At 38.5% G+C, this 3,385-nt stretch overlaps 1 long non-coding RNA gene across 1 annotated transcript in view; it reads left to right on the plus strand.

Annotated features, from left to right (window-relative positions):
* LOC104941030 (uncharacterized) overlaps positions 1-2,592 on the plus strand; it is a 4,267-nt gene extending 1,675 nt beyond the window's left edge. Inside the window, exons 3-4 of the long non-coding RNA XR_797857.1 lie at positions 2,220-2,262; positions 2,486-2,592. This is a non-coding gene — a long non-coding RNA (uncharacterized lncRNA). The remainder of the gene's footprint in view (positions 1-2,219; positions 2,263-2,485) is intronic.
* The last annotated feature ends 793 nt before the right edge of the window (positions 2,593-3,385 follow it).

Genomic DNA, 3,385 nt, shown 5'->3' on the forward strand with positions numbered 1-3,385 from the left:
CCCCCCCCCCAGCTGTGGGACATCTGAGGCGTAAGAGGAGAATTTCTTTCTCTTTCAACTTCACCCCCCTCATCAAATCTAAGTCTCAGTTCCTTTACGGGGAATCTTCATCTAGTGATGATGAGGACAACCTGAGTAAGTGATGATCTGTAGTCATAGCAACACTAGAGAATAGCTGTGGTGTTAGAGCGTCACTAGTTTCCTATCCTAACCCAATGAAGGACCCAAAACATTAGGAATCAAGTTCATATCTTTGACAAAGATGGGACCATTGGGTATAGGATATACAACCTAAGACCATGCTAGTGAGCTTCTGGTTAGATATGACCATCCATGCTCTCATGAGAATGATTTCTGCATTTGTTATCTGTTGACTGTATCCTAGATGATGTTGTTTTGTTTTAATTTCCTGTTTTTCTTTCTTTATCTGATTTGTGGAGTTATAATTGTTTTATGTATGAAATAATGTCGTATCATGTCAGCCCTGTAACCATATCTTTTCTCAAGAAGCAGAACAAGAAACACGTGAGATATTTATATTATCGTTAGGGCCAGAAAAGAACGGAGGACCTATTATGATCGCTTTGGTTTTCATTATTTAGTTCTCCTGGAAGTAAATCACATTTTTGGAAGGCCTTGCCTTTTAAACGTTACACTTTTACATGTTATTTGTTCGTGGTCGCGTTCTCGGACTCTCGCTAAAAAACTTGCCCCGTAATAAGTTGCCAAAAGGCAGCCCCTCGTTCAGGTTCTACCTATACATTTGATATTTGGTCGGTATATGTAGCACGGTGAGATGCACAGAAAAGCCTCTTGGAGTCATACCGTAAACTCAACAGGGAGACGGACATTTTTTATTTGTTGTACAACTTTTGGCCAATTTCTGCACTTTTCACATTGAACAAACTCCTACAGTTTTCATCAGATTGACTTCAAATGTGGTCAGTTCTTTCTCGTTGCCCCAGTAGAAACACTTTTCCCTCATCGTCCTGTTTAAGATTTGCTTCTCTGGTGCAGAGCAGGTCAGAGGAGAGAGAAACGACCGTCTAGGAAGGTGTATAGCTACGTTTAACGGATTCAAAGAATGTGTGGTGATTTCTGGGCGAAGCCTGCAGTGTTTGCCTTGATGTGAAATCAGAAAGAAACACAACTAGGTCAGAGATTAAGTAACAGATAGCAACAGTTTGGCAGGAAATCTGACCTTAAAATACTGCATGAAAAGGAAAAGTGTGTTTTGAGAGTTCACGACGTTCGATGTGTTGCAGTCAGATATTTGTTGGAGCCGGTTTCCAGCAGCCATTAGTGTCCCGGCACCGGATCAAAGGAAACACTTTGAACACTTTGAGCTCCGGCTCCTGGCCTCAGTGAGGGTCCATCCAGAGCCGCTCTGTTATTGGCTCAAACACAGTGAGAGCCGTTCTGTTATTGGCTCACACACACACACACACACACACACACACACACACACACACACACACACACACACACACAGTGAGAGGAGCTAATGCTAACACCTGGACGCTACAGGTAGCTGTTGAAGGACAGGATGGCGTGCATTACGCATTCAGCCCAATTCTTACAGCCAAAAACTCACATATTTTACTTTTATACACTTTTTTTTGTATATTTTTTTGTGTATTCCTATTTTTACATCACTTTTTTAATTCTTTCACATCATTTTAGGATATTTGTTATTTATTTCCAGACATTTCCCCAGTCACTTTTAGACATTTTATTAAATGTTCAATTATTAATTATTTTATTAAATGTTCAATTATTTTCAAGACACTTTCTATGTAACTTTCCATTTTATTTCCACATATTTGGAAATGTTTTACATATGTTTGAGACCTTCTTCCAGATGAGTAGCTGTAAATCCATAGAGCTCTTTGATTGTAGGATTAAGTGAATATTTATATTGACATCATATATTTGAATTGCACTTTTTGCCCTAGCATTAATTACATTTTAATCTGGTATTCAAGGTATTTTTTAACGTCTCACGTATAAGTCTAACTTACTCAAAGTTCAGGTAAATAGAGAATAACCTGGTGGTAAGTGTGGTCGACCTCAAGCTGAGATTGTACTCACCTTAAAGAGAGGGGAGAGGGAGAACTTCCAAAAACACAGTAAATAAAAAAACTTCTCTCCAGTTTTTGTTTTTTTTATGGTTTTTTAATGAATCTTTACCGCTGGCTTCCTCTCTCATTTCTCTCTAGGTATGAGGTCGTTTTCCAGCGCCTCTGGGTCACTAGCATACAGGTCGGTCCAACACACACACACACACACACACACACACACACACACACACACACACACACACACAGCTGCACCTTTTATAGTCCTATAAAGGCACTGTGTGGCTGTGGTTCTCTACAGGACCTTTATTGTGCTGTAAAGAGCTGCTTCAGGAATGTGTGAACAGGTATGAATGCAGCTGTTAGAGGATACATATTAAGTGTGTGTGTGTCTGTGTGTGTTGCAGTATATCAGAGGAGGAGCCTGGCCCTCTGCGCAGCGACGCTGATGGAAAGAGTACGACGAAAGTCAGCCGGACGTTCAGCTACCTCAAGAACAAGATGTACAAGAAGACCAGGGTACGAGTTTCATTATCCTTCAAACATCTACTGTCCCCGACAGACTGTACTGAGTCTCATGTGAAGCGTGTTGGCCTTTAATAAGCCTCCTGCTACTCCTTTAACACACTTTCAAAATGCATTGATCATTTATTCTGCATTTCTTTACATATATTTTGACAATTTGTACATATTTTCGATCTACTATTTGACCTATATTTCAGATATTTTACATACTTTCCATAGTTTATTTATATTATTATACTTTTACATTTTGCACATATTATTCAGACATTTTATTACATATTTCCCCCAAAAAATCTCCCATATTTCAGACATGTTTTTATTATATTTCAGAGGTTTATTCACATATTTATAGCACATTTTCCACACATTTTTTCACGTCTTTTTTTAATCTTTTCTCATATTTACAGACTTTGTTATTCTACGCACGAAAAGTTTATTATTCCGCCGGTATGTTGGCCCTCTTCTCCTCCCGCATTGAACATCGCAGAAACTCCGTTCAAACATCAAAACGTTCAGCTCGGTCGGGAATCGATGGCTCTTAGTTTTCTCATTCATAACTTTCATATTTCCAGAGATACATCCCATAATACATCACATTTTTAACATTGAAGTCAATGGAGAAAATCTTCAGACTTCAAAAAATCTTCATGCAATTCAACTGCTAACTGTTCATTCATACTTTCACTCAGACACCTCATTCCAACTTTAAAATGTTACACATCTTTCTGACATTATTCGTGTAAAACAACTTTTAAATCTGATTCTTACTTTTAGAGATATTA

This window comes from Notothenia coriiceps, unplaced genomic scaffold (assembly GCF_000735185.1).
Source record: "Notothenia coriiceps isolate Sejong01 unplaced genomic scaffold, NC01 NC01_scaffold00003012, whole genome shotgun sequence".
Lineage (NCBI taxonomy): Eukaryota > Metazoa > Chordata > Actinopteri > Perciformes > Nototheniidae > Notothenia > Notothenia coriiceps.